Raw genomic sequence first — 25,556 nt, forward strand, 5'->3', positions numbered from 1 at the left:
CCTCCTGCCCTGGGAAGGCTAGAAGGTCCTCAGTGACCGGGCAGGGCGATGCCTCCTGTTGGAAATCAGGGCTGGGCTCCTGGGGCCGCTGCTGCCCACACAAAAAGCCCCAGAGCCACCCTGCCCGGTTCTGCTCCTGGGCTGGGTCCTGCCTGCCCAGCCACATCCTGGCCCAGCTCCATTTTGGCCTGGCTGGTGTCTCTCCCACCTTGGCGCTTGCGCCGGGAGTGGGTTTTCTCCGCCAGAAGGCTGGGCACTTCCACCTCCTGGCCCGACCGGGAGCTCCTTCCCCACCAGCGGGGACATCTAGTGTTTTTCTTGGTCTTTAGTATTTAGCATATGAAGCTTTTATATTACAACTGTATTCATAGTCTGGTCATCACAGATTCTAGCTGCTTCCTAACTGCACTGAGCAGCCTCGTGATGCAGCGCTCCCTGGCAGGGAAAACCCAGGCCAGGAATAGTGACTCAGCAAGGTCCTCTGTAGGAGTCCAATCTAATAAGACATGATGTTGATGGGTCTGTCCTCTGACTCCAGTGGGCTTTGGGTCAAGCTCCATAATTCTCCAAGGACTTTCCCCGCTGTTCCCTTAAGAACACCAGTCCTCCAATTCCCTTAAGAACACCAGTCCTCCAATTTACCATGATACCTCTGAATTTTAGCTCTGTCCTCTAAAGAGTTGGCAACTCCTCCTAGCTTCTTGTTATCTGCAAACGTGACCAGTCTGCTCTCTCTACCTACATCCAGGTCATTAATAAAGACATTAGACAACAATATTGTAGTCCAGCCAGAACACACATAGTAGGCAAGCTAAATCACATCTTCAGCACAACTGTCTGTTACAGCTAGCTCTCCTCTGATGCAGTGAAAAGAGCATTATGAAATTGTTCTATTCCTAACTACTTCTTTGAGAAGGCTAAAGATGCTGATGTTATTGCCATAGGTTATGCTATTCACTGTCTGTGCTTAACTCGAGAACATTTAGTGCAAGGGATAGATGTTGTTGTGCAATTCAGTGGAGACCCTGACCGTGTTTTAAAGAACATGACCAAACTGGACATTGCCTGCTTGCAGTGCTATATTGACTGTCTGGTCCACAGAAAAAGTTACAGAACCCTTGTAGTGAAAATATGCTGTGCTGGCAAACCACACACATGTTTATTACATTTACTCCTGGCTTAAGGTAAAGCAATGCTCAGGTTATTGATTAAGCACAGACTAGGCAATAGTGCACGTAGCCCCTCCAATAGCTTACGTAGTCCCTTCACCAATTATGATATATTGCACAAGGGGAGATGGCTATGGGTGAACCAATCAATATGTTACAAGTAACTGTGATCTCATGCTCTTTGTTCTAATTACTAATAAAAACCCAGCTCAAGAGAGCTCGGGACGCCTGCTTGACAAACCTCTTGACTCCGCGTCTCCTTGATCCCAACAAACCCTGCTTAAGAAAAAGACTATTTGTAAGAAATCTAAAAGGATTAAGTTAGGGAATGGTGAGGGGATAAACATGCAATATTGTCAGGGTTCCCTCCCCACTCTGAACTCTGGGATACAGATATGGGGACCCACATGTAAGACCCCCTCAGCTTATTTCTACCAGCTTAAGTTTAAAAACTTCCCCAAGTCACAAATTCTTCTTTGTTCTTGGACAGTATTGTTGCCGCCACCACCAAGTGAGTTAGACGAAGATTCAGGAAAAGGACATTTGGAGTTCCTGTTTCCCCAAAATATCCCCCCAAACCCCTACACCCCCTTTCCTGGGGAGGCTTGAGAATAATATACCAACCAAATAGATAAACAAGGTGAACACAGACCAGACCCTTAGCTTTTTAGGACACTAAAAACCAATAGGTTCTTAAAAGCAGAACTTTATTATAAAGAAAAAAAAGTTAAAGAAGCACCTCTGTAAAATCAGGATGGAAGGTAATTTTACAGGGTAATAAGATTTAAAACACAGAGGATTCCCCTCTAGGCAAAACTTCAAAGTTACAAAAAACAGGAATAAACCACCTTAGCCTAGGGAAAATTCACAAGCTAAAACAAAAGATAATCTAACACATTTCTTAATTTTTGTAATCTAGATGCTTATTTCAGGTAGGGTTTTATGAGAGGGTTTCTTTTTCTGCCCTAGTCTCTCTTTGTCCCAGAGAAAACAACAAAGAAACACACACAAAGAACCTTCCCCCACAGATTTGAAAGGATCTTCTTTCCTTATTGGTCCTTTTGGTCAGGTGACAACCAGGTTATTTGAGCTTCTTAACCCTTACAGTTAAAGGAGGGATTTTATGCTACCCTTAGCTGTATGTTTATGACAAATATAAAACTTGGTAGCTGTAAATAATAAAAAAAAAATCTATTGAAAAGGGCTTTGTGACTATCTGTGTTTCTGTTAGAATGTCTTAGTGGCCCTTAAGTGAGCTAAAAGTTGTAAAGGACCATCTTGGTTTGTTTTCAAGGAGCTGTCTGTCTTTTAAATTAAAAAAAAAATAGTTTGTGAGAGCCTAGCTCTAGCTCAAAAAGCTGAAATGTATGTTGTAGAATCATGGGGGGGGACCCTAAAAATCTGTTTACAATTTAAAAAAACAGGGATAGTTTAGACGTGTTCGAGTACAATAGAGCTGACCCACCCTGTTGAACTGGGTGAGGATGGTGAGCTTTGATTAATATGAAATGAAATAAAACCTCTGAAGTTCACAGATGCTATTGGACAGTTTAAGTTGGTTGTACTCTAGTAGACAGTTTAACTATAACCCCAGGAGTTGGTAGAATTCTATTGGACAGTTTAACCCCCAGGAGTTAGTTAAACACTATTGGACAGTTTAAATCAGGGGTTCTCAAACTGGGGATTGGGACCTTTCAGGGGTCGTGAGCTGCCAGCCTCCATCCCAAACCCTGCTTCGCCTCCAGCATTTATAATAGTGTTAAATATATAAAAAAGTGTTTTTAATTTATAAGGGGGGGGAGGTCAGACTCAGAGGCTTGCTATGTGAAAAGGGGTCACCAGTACAAAAGTTTGAGAACCACTGGTTTAAATATAACCCATGAGTTGGTTTAACGCTATGGGTCTCTTTCTAGCAACTCAAAGTCATTAAAATAATATATTTACAAAATAAACAAGGGTCTAATCAAAAACTGAAATGTTTCAAGGGTTCACAGACCTCCACAATACTTTAGAACAAGCGTTTGCACTAAAGAAAATCAAACATGTAAAAGCTCTGGGTATTTCTAGAGTGCTTACTATGGTTGTGATACACCCATTTTATTTCAAAAACAACCCCCACATTTTAAGCATGAAAGAAAGATGCTTAAAAAACAAACAAGCCCCAGACATTCATTGATATCTGCAAGGGGCCCCACACTTGGGAATGGGTACAGTAATGTTCAGGATTGTGTGTATGGTGATTTAACGTTTAATACTGTAAGAAGGCCCCAAAGAAAAATGTATTTTAACTACAAGAAAAAAAATTAGCCAAAAGCAGCCCAGTTGTGCAGACAACTTAATTCCCCCTGCCCAGATCACAAAAGGGAATGTTAGGGGAGGAGGGCCTAAAGTCCTTAAGTATCTATTAATTCAGAGTTGTGATGATCGAATCTACCTGCTAACTACAGACTTTTGAAATCTGTTTGAAACAAAGAGTTAGGCTGGTGTAAAAATCTCAGTTTTTTGGAGAGAGTTTCTGTTGAAAGAGACTTGAACTGAATTTCTGCTGGACTGCAAGAGGAGGTGTGCTCCCTGTTTTTAACTTTGAAAATATATATTACATAATGTCACTCTTTGGCCATTCTGTCCTTACTAAATAATGGCACCAATCTTATTACAGTGTGATCTGTTGTCTTTGTGTAAAATATACCCATTTAGAACAAAAAGCTGAAATATATGTTGTAGAATCATGGGGGGGGGACCTCCCTAAAAATCTGTTTACCATTTAAAAAAAACAGGGCTGGTTCAGATATGTTTGAGTACAATAGAGCTGACCCACTCTGTTGAACTGAATGATTTTAACGACAACCCCAGGTCATAGCCAAAGTGACTGAGATAAACCACCCTTGTTGCCATCGGGGTTAATGGTATAAGTGATCAGTAATTAAATTTGATGGGTGTATGCCCACAGTACGAGAGGTGAGTGAGTGAGGATGGTGAGCTTTGATTAATATGCAACTGAAATAAAACCTCAGGAGATAGCAGAAGCTATTAGACAGTTTAACTATAACCCAGGAGTTGGTTCAATTCTATTGGATAGTTTAAATATGACCCCAGGAGTTGGTTGAAAGCTATTGGACAGTTTAAATAGTACCCCAGGAGTTGGTTGAAAGCTATTGGACAGTTTAAATATGACCCCAGGAGTTGGTTGAAAGCTATGGACACTGGAAATATAACCCAGGGGTTGGTCTAATGCTATGGGTCACTCTTTCTAGCAACTCAAAGTCATTAAAATAATAATTTACAAAAATAAACATGGGTCTAACCCAAAACTGAAATGTTTCCAGGGTTCACAGACCTCCACAATACTTTAGAACAAGCGTTTGCGCTAAAGAAAATCAAACATGTAAAAGCTCTGGGTATTTCTAGGGTGCTTACTATGGTTGTGATACACCCATTTTATTTAAAAAACAGCCCCCAAATATTAAGCATGAAAGAAACATGTTTAAAAAACAAACAAACAATCCCCAAGACATTCGTTGATATCTGCAAGGGGCCCCACACTTGGGAATTGGTAGAGTAACGTTAAGGATTGTTGTGTATGGTGATTTAATGTTTAATACTGTAAGGCCCCCAAAGAAAAATGTTTTAACTAAAAGAAAAAAAAATTAGCCAAAAGCAGCCCAGTTATGCAGACAACTTAATTCCTCCTCCCCAGATCACAAAGGTGAATGTTAGGGGAGAGTAGGGTGACCACATGTCCCAATTTTATAGGGACAGTCCTGATTTAGGGGTCTTTTTCATATATAGACTCCTGTTACCCCCCACCCTGATTTTTCACGCTTGCTGTCTAGTCACCCTACTCTCCCCGAAAATGGAGAGGCCAAAAATGGTTTTTAAAAGCAGTTTCGTTTTTATTCTGGAAAAAAAATAGTTTTGTTTTTTTAAATGGGGTTATTTGTCTTCTTAGAAGAGTTGGTTTTAATGTTTAAATTGTTAGTGATTCAGGGGCCCAAGCTAGACAGACTTGTGGGTGTTTAAAAAGGCTTTTGGGGGCCCCACACCGTAGGTTGGCAACGTGCAGCCCCCTCACCTCAGCGGTGACTCCCCCCAACGGGTCTCCGCCCCTCAGCGTCCCCGCGCGCCACAGAGAGTCTGGGCCCAGGCAGGGCAGCTCTGCACGTTGCCTCCGTCCCCCTCCCCCACCAGCCCTGACCCTGCTGCCAGCCCATTGGCCGGGAACAGCAGCCAATGGCAGCTGTGGAGGGCGTTGCCAGAGCTGCCTGGCCTCGCCTCCACAGCAGGGAGCAGCAGGCCGAAAGCAGGAGGAGCCTGTCACTGTCAGACAGACGCAGCCCTGGGGTGGGGGAGCAGCAATGGGCACCCGGGGGTGATGTTAAATACAAAGTACAGAGGGGGTTTCCTTGGGGGGCTATAGCAACCCCCACAGAGCAGACCTGGGCTGCAGCTGGCTCTGTCCATCACCCCCCCACAGAGACCCACACAACCCTCTGCCCCCCAAAAAGACCCCCACTGGCCCCTGTGCCCCCATCACCCCTCACCAGAGAGCCCCCGCTTCCGCCTCCAGTGACACCTCCCCTCCCCCTCTGCTCCCTACAATCTCCCCCTTTGCCTTCCCCCTCCTCCCAAGTCCATTGGCCGGAATGCTCCCAACCACCAGGACTAATGGGAGCTCCATCTGTAGCAGGGTGCCTGCTTGCAGATGCAGACCTCCCTGGCTGTTACTCAGCAGCCCAGGGAGGGGGAGCAACAGGTGAGCAAGCCCCTGTCATCATCATTGCAGGCCCAGCAATTCTCTGGGTATTTAATTTAACTTAGGCAAGTAATTCAGTCTTCTCTTTCTTTCCAGACAGTTTGTGAGGCTTATAAGCTGAAGTCTGGAGCCATCTCTAGGACTTCTGGTTCGTTTAATGGGAGCTTCCTCCCGTCCCTCTTGCTCTGCTTCGGCCCGTGGCCAGCTTCCCCCCATCCTACTCTGTCAATGAGACTCAGCTGTGGAGGGCCTGAAGGGGGGGATTTAGTCTCAATAGGGCCTTGCCTTCTCTGCTGAGGCTGCTGACCAGGCGGCCTGAGTTGCTGCCAGTTGTGGTGCTTGTGTGAGGTGAATACCAGGCTGCTGGGAGTTGGGCTGAGCTCCACCAAACTCATGTCACACAGGAATGGGGAGCTGGGCTCAGAAAGCTGGATCCTGGCTCCCTTTGCTGATTGGTGCCTTTCCTCAGCTTGCTGACTATTTATTGAGTGAATACCCAGTCCCCGCAGGCAGCAGGTGGCATTTCATCCCCTTCCTCAGTCTGTGTATTGCCCTATATTTGTCCTGCTTGACTCATGCCTTCCTCTATGTGCGTCATTGGCACATGCTAGCGGGACTCCATAGCTATCATTTTAGAGTGACATTCGCCCGAGGCCTTGGCACTACTTAAGTCCTCAAAATAGGCCTTAAGGGCAGGACTTTCCGACACGTTTGCAGACTGGGGATTGGGCACTGCTGAAATCTGACCCTTACTTAGGTGTCTGAATGAGCTCATTGGAAAACCATGTCCCAGCTGCAGGTGCTGAGTCCTTGACTATCTGTCCTTACATTCATTTGCCGATCTAGCCCCATGCGGGCCCTCTGCCCTGGAGTGCATTTCACCTTTCATGGGAAAACCAGGATTTGGGCAGAATAAAACCTTAAAGTCAAACTTTTCCTCTCCTGCCCCGCTGCAAGATGGCAAGTAAAGGGTTAAAACCTGAGCACCACCTTCCTTTGGGGGGCACTAATTGGGATGCTGGCTTAGCCCATCAGGGAGGAGGGGAATGTCTTGTAACTAGGGCTGATTTCATCTGAGTCGTTCCCAAACAATTTTCCCAAGGAACAAAGCCTGTGGGGCCAATCTGTGGAGAAGCCAGAGGTAAAATTCCCAGGGAGAGGGAATTTTTTGTCTATCCTGAGGCCTGGATGGAACAGATGGATTGCGAAGGACCCAATCTAGTGACCTCTGATATGAAAAGGAATCTTTCCACAGACTTCAGTGGGAGTTGGGGCAGACCCTGAGCACTTAGACTAGATTTTCAAGCATGTCCACTGATTCAGAGTGGCTCAGTTCCTCGGGCCACAGTAAGTAGGCCTGATTTGCAGAGATGCTGAGCATTCACGGCCCCCCTTGGCTTCTGCTGCACTTATGCTTCATTCTTCTGAAAATCAGGCACCAGGGTGTCCCAAACCTGGAGGTGCCCCAAGTCGGTGGCCACTTTAGAAAACATTGACCTTTGGACTCCCCGTGCCAGAGTTTCCCCCTCTGCAAACGGGGACTAGTGATATTGATCTGACCTCCTGCTGATTGTGAAGTTGTGAGGTTTAGTGCATTCATGGTTTGCAAAGGGTTATGAGTGCCTCTGTGTTGTCTCTTGGTGATTTGTGTTATGGTGCATTGTGAGTTTGCTAACCAGATGGAAGAGAAAGCTGGGCTCCAGCTGCAAAAGCTGGTTGCAGATTTTGATCAGCCTAATCTTTTGCGGGGGGGGAGGAGGATGCGTTTTGATCTTAAGTCTTTTCCAGCCCATTATAAAGAGAGGGGCCATTTATGAGAGTGAGATGCCAACTGCCAGACGTTGAGGATTTGGAGGCGGGGGGCAGTGACTCAGGCTGACCTCTATGTAAGACATCACAATGATGATTGCTGCTAGTGCCTGTGAGCCCCGTCACGGATCAGGACCTGTCCCATTAGGAACATGGCACGTTAGAAATAAGGCATGCATTTGTTAAAATGCGGGTGATTAACCCTTGGCACAAACGGCCAAGGGATGGGGTGGATTTTCCATCTCTTGATGTTGTCCAATCAGACCTAGGTGCCTTCTGGAAGACATGCTTTAGCCAAACACAAGTTGGGCTCAGTACAAGAGTAACTGCAATTCTCTGGGCAGTGATTCCCAACTAGGGATCTGCAGCCCCCTGGGTAGCCATGAGCAGTTTATAAGGGGATCTGACTCAGGCAGAGGGACTCGGGGGAGGGAGCGCTACCTCCGCCCCTTTACTCACCTCAGCGGGCCACCCGGCCTGTGGGTCAGCACCAGCAACGAGTTTCACACCGAGTAAGTAAAACAAAAATAATATTCCAGTTTTTTTATTTTTGTACCTCTGTGGCACAGGTGGGCCGGGGAGTTTTTAGAGCATGTTGTGGGGGCCTCAGAAAGAAAAAAGTTGAGAACTCCCAGCCACCTTCTGCACAATTCCTCAAGCTAGTGGTGCCCCCTGGTAGACATCAAGTTATTTTTTACAACCCATAGTTTGTAAACCACAGTCACGTGGCCAGGAACCAGACTGAGCTCTGACCTCAGTCTCCTCTTCCTGCCAGAAGGGAAGAGATCAAATACAACAAAGGCAAAGGGCGTAAGCATCTGCAGAGGCCAGAAGCAAGGTGGAATCTGAGTTCCAAGCATAATTATCACACGCACAATTGTACTAACTCCCTTGATGTTGTACAACAAACCTTTGTCCACATCTTTGGAGTAGGCTGGCTTTATACCTGGCTGACTCAACAGTAGTCAGTGCCAAAAAAGGAATAAACTCGTCAAGGTATCTACCCTTCTTTGGGTTAAGCAAGGAAACCCTTTTATGTAGAAAGGATTATAAGGTTGTCAGGGCTCCTTGTAGTGCAGTAGACAAGGCCTCAACCCCTCCCCAAATGCTCTGTCTGCACTGGGTCACCATGGACTGAAGCATCTGCAAGCTGCCTCTCTCTTTGCCTCAGTGAGAAATGGTTACATTGACAGAGATAAAGTCAGGATAACAGTGGCCTTAAGAAACCTATTGTGGCTTGTATTGCAGCTGGAAAACATGTTTATTTGCACTCCATTTGGTTCTGCTTCACTTGTAGTCTGTGCCCTAGCGCAACACTGCAATTGCTAAAACTACTGGGGGTTTAAATCCCAATCAAACTGGGCTGAAAGTTCAACAATATTAAGATATTGCAACCTAAATTTTGGGCTGAAGTTCCTAACTTGGTCTCTTAAAAACCATCCTGATAACACCTGAAAAAAAGAATTAATAACTGGTTGCTCTGATTTCTTCTGCTTAGATTAAAAGATGAAAGATTTCTCCTAACCAATGATCCTCTAATCTTCTCTACAGGGACCAGAGTGTACAGCCCCCGAGAATGGATCCGCTATCACCGGTATCACGGCAGGTCAGCAGCAGTCTGGTCTCTGGGGGTCCTGCTGTATGACATGGTCTGTGGGGATATCCCCTTTGAACATGATGAGGAGATTATTAGGGGCTAGGTCTACTTCCGACAGAGGGTCTCTCCAGGTGAGTACTCTGCTTTGTTGTGTTAAAGTTGCTTAGCCTGAATGCCACACTGACAAAGTGATAATATGATGCCATAGAAGTGCATTACCATCATTTCATGCAACCAGTGAGACGTGCAAGGCATGATTCTGTGATCTAGTGGTCCCATCTTGTCTTAGCCCTGGTCTACACACACCCCCTAATTCGAACTAGGGTACGCGAATTCAGCTACGTGAATAACGTAGCTGAATTCGAACTACCCTAGTTCGAAAACTTACCCGTCCAGACGGCGGGGAAGCGAAGTCCGCGGCTCGCAGGTCGACTCCGGCAACTCCTCCTGACGCGGTGGAGTACCGGAGTTCGACCTAGCGCTTCCGGAGTTCGAACTATCGCGTCTAGATCAGACGCGATAGTTCGAACTCCGAGAAGTCGAACTCCCCGCGTCGGACTTCAAGGTAAGCGTAGACCAGGACTTAAACTCAATGAGATGTTTAATGCTATTGAATCCCAGCAAAGTGCTGGGGACCCCGCTCTCTTCTCTGCCTTAGACAGCTGCTTCAGAGCTCACCGTGGTAGTTCACTTCAGCACTTCACTCTCCTGCCACTTGCTGGGGTCTTTAATGTGGCTACTGCAGCTGGCTGCTGAAGCAGTCTTACAGAAGGTGGAAATGACAAAATATATTGAACCAATCGAGTAGCTCTCAGGTTTAATCATCTCACTGGGGAAGGGAAAGTTGATTTTTGCTCTTAGCCTGGGTATGAGTGGCAGGGGAGGATGGGCTGCTCATGGACTTGCATTGCAAATTTGGTCTCTTGTGTATTTTCGGAGTCTCCTTCCAAAGATGGGAGCGGGTTCACCCACATACTAGGGTGAGGGGAGTAACTAAGGAACCACACCTAGCCACAGCCATGGTAATCTGTCCTGTGAAGCAAGAAAGGCACATCCCAAAGCAGACTTGCAGATGCTAAAATAGGGAGGCTTGTAGGCTTCACAGACATTACTCGGCAGCGCATTCTCACTAACTGCTTGTTTTCTCTCCCCAGAGTGCCAGCACCTCATTAAATGGTGTCTGGCCTTGAGGCCCTCCGACAGGCCATCCTTTGAAGATCTTCTAAATCATTCTTGGATGCAAGATGTCCTCTTGCCACAGAAAACAGCAGAGATCCACCTGCAGTCTAATTCAGGAGTCTGGCAAATAGCAGCTCCTCTCATCCATTGGGTGTAAAAAGAAAACTCTCACCAGTGACTGTCTGCCTGTTACATGGGAACATTCATATCTCATTCCAGAGCTCAGCTAACTGGAGAATCTTCTGAGAGGCTGGAGGTTACCAACCATCCCAGGTGGACTGGTCTTGAACTCGTTCGGTCCTGCCTTACTTGATGTCTTGCCAGTAGACTTTTTTGATGTCTTATGGGCACATCTGTGAGTGTCCCTGACCTGCTGAGTCCTGGAATATGAACTGAGCGAGGACCAGAGAATTAGCAAGAACGTTTTGCTTGGGGAAACTGGCTGTGGAGGGGGAGGGAAGGTACTGATTTGAATAGCTGTCTTATTCACTGTGTCACCATGTTCTGAGTGCCTTCAGTTGCGATCTGGGCTGTGCTGGGGGAAATACTTGAATCTTCCTACACCTCTGCTTCTCCAAGATTCACCTGGGTTTATTTTATAGTCCCCTTCTTAAGGAACAGGTCAGAAGCAGCCACGGGTGAAACCAATGCACCCTGGCTAGTTGTTTCTGAGGTATGCTGTTAGCGGGACCTTTCCTTCCTCAGCTCTTTGCCTTGAGCCTCGGAAACCAGGGCGTCCTCACAGATGCACAAACAATGCAACCCAATAGAGCTGTAAATGTGTACAGAATTATACAGGAGCGAAGCTTGGTGTACAGAGGATTGTAGTTTATAATGGTAAAGTTTTTACTCTTTTTGTTTTAACTTATTTTCAGGGGTTTGGGTTGTTATTTGTTTGTTTGTCCTAACCTGTAGGATAACTTATTTATTTATTTATGAATCGTGGGTTCAGAGCCCATGCCTGGCTTCCATAGCTGCTGAGCTGGTTTCCAGTTGGGGTCCCCTCCCCCCCGACTGCACTCCCTTCTTAGAATGCTCTGTTAATGTCTCACCACTGTGTGGAGTGGCCGACTGCTTCCCAGCTGTCTGTAAATAGTTCCGGCTGCCGGTGTTCCTCTTCCATGCGTGTGTTCAGTTGTTTTAAAGGCATTTCCACCGGTATTTGTCTGGGCTGGGGAGGGACGTCACGTGCGCATGTGTATATAGCACTGGTTTTGCCAAGCTGTCGGGGAAGGTACCCTGGACTCCAACACTGTCAAGCCTGTATATGTAATCAGTGTGTAGTCTGCTGCTTTTGTTAATAGTTAATCTTGTACAGGGGAAGTCAGAAATCCTATTTTTTTTATACATGCAGTTTTAAATAAAAATGAATCACTTGACTTAACCTGAGACCTCTTCTCTTTCGGGTGGAGTAAAACTGCCAGTTTCACAGGGCAGAGAAGTGGCGCTGTCGAAACTCAGGACCCTTCCTAACGTGATCCGAACGCCCAGAGCACCACTAATGCGCGCGGTTCTCAGAGCAGGAGATGAGTAAGCCACAGCCTGCACTACAGCTAGAGATAGCAGCCCAAACCACAAAGCTTGCATTCACATGTCCTCAAAGCTGTGTCACTCACATGCAGCGTTTTGGTTCAGCCTGTTAAAGGCGTCAGCTGTTAGTGTTGGAGCTGAACTTGTGCGCTGTCCATGTCCAGTGTCCTGGTCCTGGTCATCTCTGGCAGCCCTCTTCACTGAACTGTGAGATCAAAGGTGTATGGCCAAGGCACGAAATATCTACATACTGTTTCCATTCGTGCCTAGTGGTATGTGAATAAAGCAGGTAAACATCAGCGCTATATTGATGATGCAATATGTTACCCATGCACGTGGTACATTGGATGCTGATCATCAGTGTCAGGGCACAGTGTGTTTCAGTAACACAGATCCTGTGTGGCGGGCTCTGGAGGCAGTAATGCTTCACATCCGTGAAGGGATTGTTAAAAGTTGCCTATTACGGATGTCTGATTTGTTAACTACTATTACCATCAGCAGCCAGGCTGTACTTGGCCCAGAGCCACGGGGGCTGTTGGCGTCCAGGTTAGGAGAACTCGGTCGTTTTTCACACTCTTCAGCACAAACATGCTGGGCTTCCCCTTGTTAAACTAAAGCGCCCACATGTTGCATGCGACTGCTGTTCGATTCAGCACTGCACAAGTTACTGTTCATACGAGAGGCAAACTTTAAAACTCTGCTTTACCCTGGTGGAGCTAGGATCTGTTCTTTAACTGTTATGTTTCAGGGTGTCTGCCTGCGGGATGAATGGAACAGCGTGCTCCTCCTGGCTGTAATATTCATGGCGTTGTCTAAAACCTAGGCTGTTGGTTCAAGTGTGGGGCTGTGTAATGTTAAAAGATGGAGCAATGACTGCAAACATTGTTTGCACAGTGCATTTCTTTTTAAAACCCTGTTGGTTGTAGCCTCCTGGGGAAATATATTACCCTCTCGTGCACTACCCATTTGCTGCTGCTAAACTCCAGCAAGGTGCCTGCCACCAAGTGAGCACTGGAGTTGCCTAGAGACTTCTAGGGATGGGTCTGGAGTACTAGCATGAGCAGCAGGATATAGGAGTTCTATTCCTGCACCGCAACTTCCTTGCTGTGTACCCTGGGCCAAGTCATTTGCTGCTCTATGCCTCAGTTTCCCCATCCGTAAAGAGCCCCTCTGTACAGCCCTTGCAGGTCCCTTTGAGGAAAGGCGTTAGTGAGTTAATTTTTCTTTATAGGTGGGCTGAACAAGAAAGCTCAGCTCCACATCTTCAAAGGCTGGGGGCTACTTAGCTCTGTGGTTTTCGTTCAACCGCAGGCTCTTGTGCTAGACCAAAACAAACTTTATAGCTCCTTATTTCGAGAAAGTCCATCGCACACGTTTATAGCAGCAAATGAGTCTCAGTGAGTGAAATTTAGCTGGGCGCAGTTACAGTATCACAGCAAAGTGCTCCCCACAGAGTGCAGGCTCTCCCTCCTTCCCGTAAACACTGCTCAACTGCTACTCCACTTCTTAGAAACCTCACCACAGAAAGGCCAAGTAAAATCGGAGTGTCAAGCCCCGCAGGGACCGATGCCGTGATAGTCACTATGCTTCCTGCTGCAGCTTATGTCTATTTCCTGGCCAGGCCAGCTCAGTAGGAGGGAAATGCTGTCAGGGAGACATAACATCCAAATGGCACAAAGTACCAAGGAGAGAACAGAGCCTAATTCGGCCCTTTGTCAGGTAGGCATAACTCTCACTGAGGTTGGGAGTTAAATCCATCTAAGAGCCTGGTTCAGAAAAACATTTAAACATGTGCTGAAGCCCTGGGAAGTCCATGGCACCTAAATGGGTATGTTTACACTGTAGCTGGGAGCACCCTAGAAAATAGCAGTGTGGACGTCTTGGTACTGGTGGAGGCTAGTGTTAGCCACACGATCTTAGACTCCGGGGATAGAATGGGCTTGAGCTTAGGTGGATAGCTGGAGCCTCTGCCAGCACCAGGTAATAATTCTGAAGTTCTGCCCCAGCATGCACTGGGCTGGATTTTCTGGAAGACAGTTTCTTCAGTTGTTCCAAAATCTTGGCAGCTAGGTGGGGAACATCCCCAACACAGTGTCAAGAGCCCTGATGGGCAACAGAGATGCAACAAAACCTATTGGCACTATTCTCCCCTTTGGCAGCCCCAGAGGTTCCTGTGCTTTATTAGAGAGGCTATTCTGCAAAGCAAGGTGCACCCGCAGTCTGGGCTTGCACCTGTGTTCCCTAACCTCACTCTCCCTGGCTATTGCCCACAATGTGCAATTGAGCTGCTAAGCTCCAGTTCCAACACTGTCCCACAGGAGGTGCTGCTCAAAAGCGAGGGCTTCCTGGGAAGTGATGTAAATAGCTTTGTGGCAGCCTATGTCCTATATAGAGGAGCTGCTGTAGTTACGTCAGTAGGGTGGTGCTGTATTTGTTTACTCTTACATGGCAACCATGCAACTATTTAGTTAGGCTGGATGCCAAAGATCTGCGGCATGGTCTACTTGAATGCATCCTCTCAGCAGCATCTACTACAGGGCTCTTACGATACCCTGATCATAACTTACAGCTGTCCCAAGCACCTAAATCCATTTTGAAAATGAGAGCTAGGTGCCTAAATCAGTTAGGTGTTGCAACGCTGAGCTCCACAATGCCTAAGTATCTTTCAAAATCTGGTCTTATGTCAGGCTTTTCATCCCTCGAGCTTCAAGGGCCTTACATATAGACTATACAGCAATATCTTTCTCTCCATTTTACAGATGAGAAAACTGAGGTAGGGGGAGATGACATGACTTGCTCAAGGTCATTTGGTGACATGGTAGCAGAGCTGTGGATAGACCCAGTTCTGCTGACTCCCATGCCCTGTGGCTTCCTGATGCAAAATAAAACCCAGGGGAAAAACCTAAAACACAAATATAAATCATGGCCTTTTGGGGTATTTATTCAGGACTTGAACTCACAGCCTGGAAAATGCAGCAACAGCAAGAGAAACACTGAATTACACAACAGAGGAAGGAGATTACACGGGGAATGGTCTTTCATCTCCATCAGTAGGAAATATATGCAAACGGGGCCCAACGTACTGCTCCGATACCTCCCCTCACACGCCTTGCCTAGCAGTGGAGCCCAACCTAAACTTGGGCGGTTCTGACACGTTCCTAGAGATCCGCCTCATCCTGAGCGACATCCTTCCTTGCCCTTTGCTTTCAATAATCGTCAGGGCATACGTGACAACGAAGGCGAGCCAGAAGCAATCCATGGGGTCCTGGTGGCCAGCCCAAACCACTCCAGGGGGCTGAGGGAAAACCAGGCTTCTTTGGAGACCTGGTAAGCCACGGCCACGACGAGGCAGTTAGCCGGATCATAGAAGGTGATCCATGCGACATAGGCGAACATGCCCATGTAGAGCCGCTTGTGGACTGAGTAGATGAGAAAGACGCACACCGGGTAGGTCATGACGGCCAGCGTGTTGTCTGTATAGTAGCAATACGGTAACATCTTCCCCACTTTGGTCAAGTTGAAGGGCTTGATTTGTGCCATGTCCGTCACTGCTTGTTCCAAGTGGCCAACCTCGAAGATCAGGTACATGTTGGTCACTAGGATCATGTAGACAGCAGCTACAGTGGCCCCAGCCTTGGGGGACATGCCACAGAACCCCCCCGGGCACAAGATGATCATGTTTTCTCCACAGGCAACGTCGTTGGCCAAGGAAACCGAAGGAGTGTTGCGGAGTAGAAAGGCAAGCTAGGAGAGACGTCGGCGGGGCTTGTGTTAGGGATGAAGCGCAGCGAACTCAAGCCTGTGCTGGAAAAGAAAAGGATCAGGCTAAAACATCGGGTGCGGGGGACATCGTCATGTGGAACACCTAAGGAGGAGAGTTGATCAGCATGCACACACACACACACTAACCCCATCTCTCTCTCTCTCTCTCTCTCTCTCTCTCTCTCTCACACACACACACACACACACACACAGTACCTGCATCCCACACTCTCACACACACTCTGTAACCCCATCTCACCAAGATTCCTACTAAACCAAAACTTGGTTATGTCCCCCATGATCCTATGTGCTCTTCACCATGTTCCACCTCCCCCAACCCTCGAGTGCAGAGAAGGGCTCCCAGCCCCCTTAATCAATGACAGGCCATTCTCCAGAGCTCCTGAACTGAGAGACCTGCCAGCTTTAAAGGGAGGCCACCCTAGTCCCCTTTTAGAAACAGTGAAGAGGACAGGTGGTTGATTGCTCGAGTTCCTGTGGAACTGATTTTAATGGTGGTGAGATTAAATTTAATTGCGTTTACCGAATAATTAATGACATTAGGGTGACTAAACCCTTGGCTCGGCCTCCTCATTATTTTAATCTCAATAACATAGTCTGGCAGTCTCACAGCTGTTGGCGTCCTCAGTGCAACCTGGTGGATAGAGCACTTAGGAGATTTGGGTTCTATTCCCACCTCTACCACTGGCTTACTAGGAGATTTTGGGCAATTCCACATCCCTCTCTGTGCCTCTGTTTCCCCACCTGTAAAATGGGGATAATGATTCTGTGCTTTCTCAAGCGCTTTGAGAACTAAAGATGAAAAGTGCTAGATTACAGTGAGCTCTTTAGTATTATTTCATTAAAATCACCAAATATATGTTGAATCAAGTATTTGCTGCAATGTAACCACTCAGCTATAGATTGCAGGCCCCTTGAGCTAGCTCTATACTGGCCCAGAACTTTATTTTAAACAAAGCATTGCAAAATAATATAAATTAAGAGAAAAGGTGCAATGCCAAGCCTGCAGGCTGACTCCTCAGGGTGGGTGAGTGCCCACAGCTCTTCTGGAAATCCGCAGACCATGTTTTCCAAAGAGCTCAGGGCCAGATTCACAAGAGCCCAACAGGACCTGCAATCTGGGCCAGGTTGACCCAATTAGCTCAGTGCTCAGCACCTCCCATTGTGGTGCTCTGGCCAGATTTCTAGGCTATGGCTGCCAGCAATTCCCACTGAACTCAAAGGGTCAAAGCCTGGAGCTTTAGTCAAGCAAACTCCCATCAGTATCAAGAGATGTTTGTTTGAATGGCGACATCTGGAAGTAGCCCTTTATATTTCATCTCCATCTTTCATGCCCACCAACAGGTGGCATTTCCAGCTTCTCAAAGGTTAGACTCAGTGAGCAGGTCAGGGCTAACTTACCTCCTTCTGAGAGAGAAAAGGGAGGAGACCTGGTGGATGGATCGGCTGTGATAGCTTTGCACCGTCTGGAAGTGATGCCTACCTACAATGCCACTGACCTTAGCCGCTAATGGCTGAGAGACCATGTGCTCTTCCCATTGGGACCCTGCTTTGCTAAAGGAATAACTCCTCCAACTACTCAGCTCACCAGGAACCTATAAAGCAAAGAGAACATAGGAATTGCCAGATGGAATCAGAACCAAGGTCCATCTAGTCCAGGAGCCTTTCTCCAACAGTGGCCGGTGCCAGATGCTTCAGAGGAAGATGCAACCAAACAAAAAACAGAAGGTAGCATTGGCTAATCTAACAGTTAGAAACTATGGCCAAACAGAAGGCACCTGGCCCAGATATTGGCAGAAACCAAACTATCCACCTGCCTAGAGCCAGCAAAAGGTGGCTGCTTCCCTCTGCTGGAGACCAGCACCCAGGACAAGGGCCTGGGAGAGGACTTGTGTCCATGGCTAAGAAATCAGTAGTGCTTCCTTGGCCTGTTTGGGCAATGAAGAGATTTCTGACCCCACATGGGGCAGGGATGCATTACTGCCAGCCCTGGATCTTACACTTTAGGATGGGGTGTGACTCTGTTTGGCTTCCTCCCTTAAAAGAATCCAAAAAAAATTCAGGCCCCCATCATGCAAATTCTTAAACAGATGCAAAGTTATGTACCTACTCAAGTATTTTCAGGATCAGGCCTTAGATTGTAGGTTCATTAGGGCAAGAAAGGCAGTATTGTCAACTCTCATCATTTTATCGTGATACTTGCGTATTTGGTGTTTTTCTTAAAGCCCCAGCTCCTGGAGGCAAGTGATTTGGTGAGAATGTCAACTTCTGTTTTAAAAAATTTCTAGCCCTCATGGTTGTGGAGAAAATCCAGAAAACATTACCCAAGTGCCCCCTAAAGGCAAGACAAAGAACCCATGTTTATTAATTTAAAAAAAAACCATCATTTTTAAGCCAATCTCATAATTGTTGGGGCCTGACCCCTGACTTTTGAACACTTGGGGCTGGGCATGCTAGAACTTTCTACGTGTTCTGTGCAGCACATCATACCATAATAAACAATCCATATTTAAAATAACCTGAAAGCATGAAAAAATTCACATGCATTTTTTTTAAAATCGCAAGTACACTGCATATATTTCCATCTGGGAGAGTGGAACTAGCCTTGCCAGTTTCACTTTCTGCCTCTGTGTCTTAAGGGGAAGCTGCAAGTTTTGGGTGGTCAAGCCCGCGGAGGAATTGTTAACAGCCACATACAAGTGGCTTTTATTGCAACTTTAAAAAAGAATTACTATCAAAGTCAGGTTTGATCAATTCCCATCCCCCCCCCCCTCTACACTTTAAAAAATAAATACATTTGGGGGCTATCCTAGGTTGGTGTATGTGGATTCCAAAGAGACCCAAATGAATAGAAATCTATTCATTAATTTATGTTATTGCAACCCTTCTGCCAAAGAGCGCCATCCCCTGTGATCTCCAGACCAGAGGGTACATTAATGAGAGTGCCTTCAGACACCAACCCAGATCAGGGTTGTGTGAGTCTGTTTGCGTGGACTCTATTATTATTATTTGTGTTGTGTATGTGGGGCTAGGTGCTGTACATATATATGCACAATAGACAATCTCTCCCCCAGAGAGCTGACAATCTCAATAGATGGGGCAGCAAAGAGTGGGAGAGAGGAAAGGTACAATTAGCCCCAGGTCACCTGTGAGGAACTGAGGCCCAGACAAACTTGCCCAAAGTCGCTGTTTGACACCTCAGGGAGCCTTTTAGGGGGCTGCTGTCACAGGAGAGATGAGCTCCTTGCAGCACCGACACCACTCCTGCACTGATCCAACATAAGACAGCCTGATAATGCTTTATTCTAGCCCAGTCAAAGGCTTCCTGGGGCATTCATGGACAACATAAGTACCAGTACATCTGAGAGTGTTGCGCTAGACAGCTTCCCAGCAGGGGGCATCAGAGGATGACAGTGTGGAGAGGTTAATATCGGGAACTCTACTGGCAGGAAGTGCTTGATGAGGGAGACCAGTACATGTGTGGGAGATGAATAAAGCCTAAGTGTTATACGGCCTTGGCTCGCTCTCATTTTATGCTGGAGCCCTCAGCAGTAAACAGCCTTTGGAACTGTGTTTGTACTGCACCTAGCACAGGGGGGCCCTGCTTCCTGGGCACGTCCCCTCCCACAGTACCAATAATAACTAATAATCACGAGCCGACATGCGCTCACTCGCACCCGCGCTCCCTTAGCTCCCGGACCGTGTCTCGTCAGCTTCGTCTCAGAAGCCTTCTCAATGCAAACCCTGGGCCAGCATTTAATTCTTGACTTTGCTGGCGTCGCGCTGTGCCAGAGCCATCTCGCCTTACACCACGTGTAGGCCAGAGCCCCTCTTCGCTTGGAGGTTTATACCGGTGCCACTGAAAGCACAGTCGGGTCTAGCATACCCGTCCGTGCCACACTGGGTGAACAGCACCCATTCCCCTAAATACTCCCTATGTTGGCCCTTACAAACCCCACCCCCAGCCGTAAATACCTGACCCCAATGGGAGCTCCCTAACCGCTCGCACGCTTTTTATTCCGTCCCATCACTCCCTACCATGGCTACCCCCAGAACCAGCGTTACCATAAACTTTGTAGTATTCCCTCCCCACTCTGTGCTTACTAGTGACGGACCTGGGCTGGAGACGAACGCCCTCATGGTTCTGTGAGGCTTTCAAGCTGAGGTCTGGAGCCATCTCTAGGACTTCTGGTTCTTTTAATGGGGGCTTCCTCCCATCCCTCTTGTTCTGCTTCGGCCCGTGGCCAGCTTCCCCCCATCCTACTCTGTCAATGAGACTCAGCAGTGGAGGGCCAGAAGGGCGGGGTTTAGTCTCAGTAGGGCCTTGCCTTCTCCGCTGAGGCTGCTGACCAGGCAGCCTGAGTTGCTGCCAGTTGTGGTGCTTGTGTGAGGTGAATACCAGGCTGCTGGGAGTTGGGCTGAGCTCCACCAAACTCATGTCACACAGGAATGGGGAGCTGGGCTCAGAAAGCTGGATCCTGGCTCCCTTTGCTGATTGGTGCCTTTCCTCAGCTTGCTGACTATTTATTGAGTGAATACCCAGTCCCCGCAGGCAGCAGGTGGCATTTCATCCCCTTCCTCAGTCTGTGTATTGCCCTATATTTGTCCTGGTTGGCTCATGCCTTCCTCTATGTGCGTCATTGGCACATGCTAGCGGGACTCCATAGCTATCATTTTAGAGTGACATTCGCCCGAGGCCTTGGCACTACTTAAGTCCTCAAAATAGGCCTTAAGGGCAGGACTTTCTGACACGTTTGCACACTGGGGATTGGGCACTGCTGAAATCTGACCCTTACTTAGGTGTCTGAATGAGCTCACTGGAAAACCATGTCCCAGCTGCAGGTGCTGAGTCCTTGACTATCTGTCCTTGCATTCATTTGCCTATCTAGCCCCATGTGGGCCCTCTGCCCTGGGGTGCATTTCACCTTTCATGGGAAAACCAGGATTTGGGCAGAATAAAACCTTAAAGTCAAACTTTTCCTCTCCTGCCCCGCTGCAAGATGGCAAGTAAAGGGTTAAAACCTGAGCACCACCTTCCTTTGGGGGGCATTAATTGGGATGCTGGCTTAGCCCATCAGGGAGGAGGGGAATGTCTTGTAACTAGGGCTGATTTCATCTGAGTCGTTCCCAAACAATTTTCCCAAGGAACAAAGCCTGTGGGGCCAATCTGTGGAGAAGCCAGAGGTAAAATTCCCAGGGAGAGGGAATTTTCTGTCTATCCTGAGGCCTGTATGGAACAGATGGATTGCGAAGAACCCAATCTAGTGACCACTGACATGAAAAGGAATCTTTCCACAGACTTCAGTGGGAGTTGGGGCAGACCCTGAGCACTTAGACTAGATTTTCAAGCATGTCCACTAATTCAGGGTGGCTCAGTTCCTTGGGCCACACTAAGTAGGCCTGATTTGCAGAGATGCTGAGCATTCACGGCCCCCCTTGGCTTCTGCTGCACTTATGCTTCATTCTTCTGAAAATCAGGCACCAGGGTGTCCCAAACCTGGAGGTTCCCCAAGTCGGTGGCCACTTTAGAAAACATTGACCTTTGGACTCCCCGTGCCAGAGTTTCCCCCTCGCAAACGGGGACTAGTGATATTGATCTGACCTCCTGCTGATTGTGAAGTTGTGAGGTTTAGTGCATTCATGGTTTGCAAAGGGTTATGAGCGCCTCTGTGTTGTCTCTCGGTGATTTGTGTTATGGTGCATTGTGAGTTTGCTAATCAGATGGAAGAGAAAGCTGGGCTCCAGCTGCAAAAGCTGGTTGAAGATTTTGATCAGCCTAATCTTTGCGGGGGGGATGTGTTTTGATCTTGTCTTTTCCAGCCCATTATAAAGAGAGGGGCCATTTATGAGAGTGAGATGCCAACTGCCAGACGTTGGGGATTTGGAGGCGGGGAGCAGTGACTCAGGCTGACCTCTATGTAAGACATCACAATAATGATTGCTGCTAGTGCCTGTGAGCCCCGTCACAGATCAGGACCTGTCCCATTAGGAACATGGCACGTTAGAAATAAGGCATACATTTGTTAAAATGCGGGTGATTAACCATTGGCACAAACGGCCAAGGGATGGGGTGGATTTTCCATCTCTTGATGTTGTCCAATCAGACCTAGGTGCCTTCTGGAAGACTTGCTTTAGCCAAACACAAGTTGGGCTCAGTACAAGAGTAACTGCAATTCTCTGGGCAGTGATTCCCAACTAGGGATCTGCAGCCCCCTGGGTAGCCGTGAGCAGGTTATAAGGGGATCTGCCCCAGGCAGAGGGACTCGGGGGAGGAGCGCTACCTCCACCCCTTTACTCACCTCAGCGGGCCACCCAGCCTGTGGGTCAGCACCAGCAACGAGTTTCACACCGAGTAAGTAAAACAAAAATAATATTCCAGTTTTTTATTTTTGTATCTCTGTGGCACAGGTAGGCCGGGGAGTTTTTAGAGCATGTTGTGGGGGCCTCAGAAAGAAAAAAGTTGAGAACTCACGATAGAGAGGTCAGACTAGGTCAGGGGTTCTCAAACTGGGTGTTGGGACCCCTCAGGAGGTTGCGAGGTTATTACATGGGGGGGTGCAAGCTGTCAGCCTCCACCCCAAACCCTGCTTTGCCTCCAGCATTTATAATGGTTTTACATATATATAAAAAGTGTTTTTAATTTATAAGGGGGGGATCACACTCCGAGACTTGCTATCTGAAAGGGGTCACCGGTACAAAAGTTTGAGATCCAGTGGACTGGGTAATCTAATGGTCCCCTCTGACTTTAAAGGCTATGGAAGTATGAAACTCTGAACCTTTCTGTTCTAATAGGGCTCAAGAGACAGCACGCAGGCCCCCCACTTTGCCCCTGCCTTGGAGGGGCTGATCTCGCTGCAGCTGGGAGCTACAAAATTAACCTTCAGTTTTCACTTGGCTTTAAGTTCCTTCCCCTGTTGGCTGGGCACAGGAGGGAGAACTGATTCTTGTCCCTTCACTCTCAGTCTTGTTCAGAATCGAAAGTTGGCCTTTGTCGTTGGCCAACTTCCAGCTGGGAGGCTCCTGCTGGCACCAAGGGGGTGACTGGTTCAGGAGAAAAGAGAAGCTCTGTAAGGTGTATAATGCAGAGTGGTGTAGGTGGCCTGGCTTCTTACCAGCTGTAGAATTGTACTGCCCTCTGGTGTTAGCATGTCCCATGTAGACACAGAAACAAAGAGACAGATTTTCATGAGCTCAGTGCTTGGCTCTTCTGAAAATCTGACCCCAGTCATGTCTGCTGAGCCCTAGAAAATCTGATCCTAGGAATCCCTGTCTAACTTTAAAAAAGACACTTCCTCGCCTCACTTGAATGTTAAAGAGAAAAACTGGGGGCCATTCTCCTTCACCTCACACCTTGTGTAAATCATTCCGGCTCACTCACAGTGGGCAAACAATGCAAGCAACGCAGCCTGCCAGCAGTTTATACTGACTTTCTGCTCACGTAGTCCTGGTGTAAGTGACCATGCATGGTGCAGGGAAATGGAGAATCAGACCCATTCTCTTCTTGAATTTTTACACAAATAATAGTATTTTGCCCACCTAGAACACCTTCCTTCTCAGGGCCTCACAGCACTTTTGAGAGTATTGAAGGAATCCTCTAGACTCCTCTGGGCACAGGTCTGTACTATTATCCCCACTTTACAGATGGGGAAACTGAGGCACAAGGCGGGGAAGTGACTTGCCCACAGTCAGACGGACAAGTTGACACTTGAGTTTTAACCTTGAATAAATTGATTGCTAATTATCTCACACAATTAATATATGTCTGCACAGGCTAGTTTGAATGCTCCCCAAATACATGTTCCAGAATTGCAAATGTTTGTTTACCACAGAGTTTGTTATCAGCCTGTAACAAAAGTTTAGGGCAGTGATACTCAGACCTCAGTAGTTCAGGAGCCAAATTAACGATCAACATTACCCAAAAGAGCCACAGTCATGTGAATGATGGGGAAATATATATATTATTCTTACAACAAATAAGTTAATAACTTAGTGCAAGTCAATAACTCAATTGGTTAATAACATAGTAAAAGCATCCTGACTGGTTAATAACTTAGATTGGCTAATAATTCAGTCACACAGTGGTTTAACATCATGTGCTGCAAAGAGCTGCAGGAGACCCATTAAAGAATCACCCGTGGCTCGCAAGCCTCAGTCCGAGTCTCACTGGTTTAGGGAGGGTCCAGACTGGCTTGGCAAAGGTCTTAGCTACCTTGATTGACTCAAAGGAACAAACTCGAGGCCAGTGCACAGATGATGGTTATGACAGAGAGCCCAGGAGGCCCAGCGTCCAGCTCTTTGCTTTAGCAGCCAAACCACCCCTTCTCATTTACTTACAAAACGAGGTAGGAGAAATAAAGTAGGACCTGATTTTCAGAGGCTCTGAGATCCTGCAAGGGGATCATATCATTAAACATTGTATGATAGGGTCCATTTTCAAAGGAGCTCAGCTTCCATTTAGACACCCAAAAGCAGAGGCCATGGTTCTCAATGGGAGCTGCCAGGCGCTGAGCACATCTGCAAACCTAGCCCCCTCCTTAGATGTCTACACGGAAGCTGAGCTCTCAGGAAACTTTGGCACCAATTGTGAGTGCTGCAGGCTTGAAAAGCTGGTGAATAATGCAGCCAGGCCAGGGACAGCATTAAGGGTGCCTGGGAAACGTTCACTTTGACATGCCCCGGCGTTGGGTGCCTGGCTTTACAGCGTTTGTGTTCTCTTCATGGACACAGAGATTGTAATGCAATGTTTAAGGTGTTGGGTTTTGTTGTTATTCTGAGAGAGGGAGAGAGGAAAAGAAAATTGAGACAGAAAAGAAATTCCATAATGTGGAACTACTTGCTGGACAATGATAAAGTGTAGTGTCCTGGACAAAGGTCCTGATCCGAAGTCATCAGAGAAGAAGGATGGTCCAGTCTAGGAACTGGCCTCTCTGCTCAAGTCCCTGTTAGCGGGCATGGCTGGCAATTGTTGCATCCTCGCTGGAGGCAGCCAGAGCCACGTAGGAACTGCCAGGATAAAGTCAGCACCCCAGCAAGTTCCTTGGGGCTGGCAAGCTTTTGCTGCAGGATCCCATGCACAGCCTCTAACTTCACTCCTCCCGTAGAGCAGAAAGCCTTCTTCCCTTCCCTCAACAGCAGATTCAGCACAAGTGGAGTAAACCCCCTGGCTGATCAGCTCCTTGGAGAAGCAGCCACAAAGCCCACACCCACCTAAAAACTAAGCGCCAGCAGCTCTATAGTCGGTACTCGCACCCTCGCTCCGCAGGATGGGGTGGGGAGATCAACACGTCACTCGTATCACACATTCACATTCAGAAGATTTTTCCCCCTTTAGAAAAAAAAGGGGAGTGCATGGAGCATTGGGTGTTGGGGGAGGTATGGCTCTGCTTGTTTTTTAACCTTGGCAATAGCAGCAATGGAAAGTTCCTTCCTGCTTTTGGTGGATAACTCTTTGGAGATCTCAACTGTGTAGTGTGAAGTTTCTCTTCCTTCCCTACTCCTCAATGGAAAGGTGTGGGATCTTCAACAAAGATGTCCCAAGTGTTTCTCCCATGTTTGAGTTCCATAGATTCTACAAGGCCAACAGCCCTCCAATCTCCAAGAGAGTTTCTGGGTTTAAAAAAACCCTGAATGTCTAATGTAAAACAAAAACAAGTAGGGGGAAAACCTTCACTGAGACACAGACACATCCATCCTAGGGTGTTCCAGAGACTCAGATGAAAAAACAGGGCATATGATATAT

General features: G+C 47.4%; 1 pseudogene; it reads right to left on the minus strand.

Moving 5' to 3' along the window:
• Positions 1–15,069: 15,069 nt before the first annotated feature.
• On the minus strand, positions 15,070–15,921 carry LOC123370451 (annotated as a pseudogene).
• Between the last annotated feature and the right edge of the window lie 9,635 nt (positions 15,922–25,556).

This window comes from Mauremys mutica, chromosome 4, assembly GCF_020497125.1.
Source record: "Mauremys mutica isolate MM-2020 ecotype Southern chromosome 4, ASM2049712v1, whole genome shotgun sequence".
Lineage (NCBI taxonomy): Eukaryota > Metazoa > Chordata > Testudines > Geoemydidae > Mauremys > Mauremys mutica.